The sequence below is a fragment of the Hipposideros armiger genome, unplaced genomic scaffold (assembly GCF_001890085.2).
Source record: "Hipposideros armiger isolate ML-2016 unplaced genomic scaffold, ASM189008v1 scaffold_186, whole genome shotgun sequence".
NCBI classification, from domain to species: Eukaryota; Metazoa; Chordata; class Mammalia; order Chiroptera; family Hipposideridae; genus Hipposideros; species Hipposideros armiger.
The window spans coordinates 489,384-489,844 of record NW_017731536.1 but is presented as its reverse complement, the minus strand read 5'-3'; positions in this window follow the sequence as shown (position 1 = coordinate 489,844).

The window sequence follows — 461 nt, the reverse complement described above, 5'->3', positions numbered from 1 at the left end:
CAGTGAATAGAGAATTGAGACTTGTAACAGAACCACAAGTTGCAAAAAGGCCTGTGCAATGAGTCATAAAACAGATAAACGGCACAGGCAGACTATCTAAGCTCAAATTCTTTTGACACTAGCTCACTCACACCCATATGTTCCAAGATAAGACCACAGACAAACTGATCTGACAGCAATTCCCAATTCCGAATAGGCTTGTGTGTTCTAAAGATATGACTTCCGACTGTTCCAGCAATCCTCCAGTTTACCAACTCGGACCAAAACCATGCTCTAGTTAACGCCAGCCCCCACACTCCATAAGGGCCCTCTTTAAAGCCCCCTTTGAGGTGCCCCACAGCTTTCCATGGTGTGTGCTCTCCCTTCCTGTGTTTGGTCTCAGGTGTGTTCCTGATGGTCTTGGCTGGTGGGCTTCAATGGGAGGCGCCTGGAATTCAAATCCAGGCAGCCTGGCTCTGTGT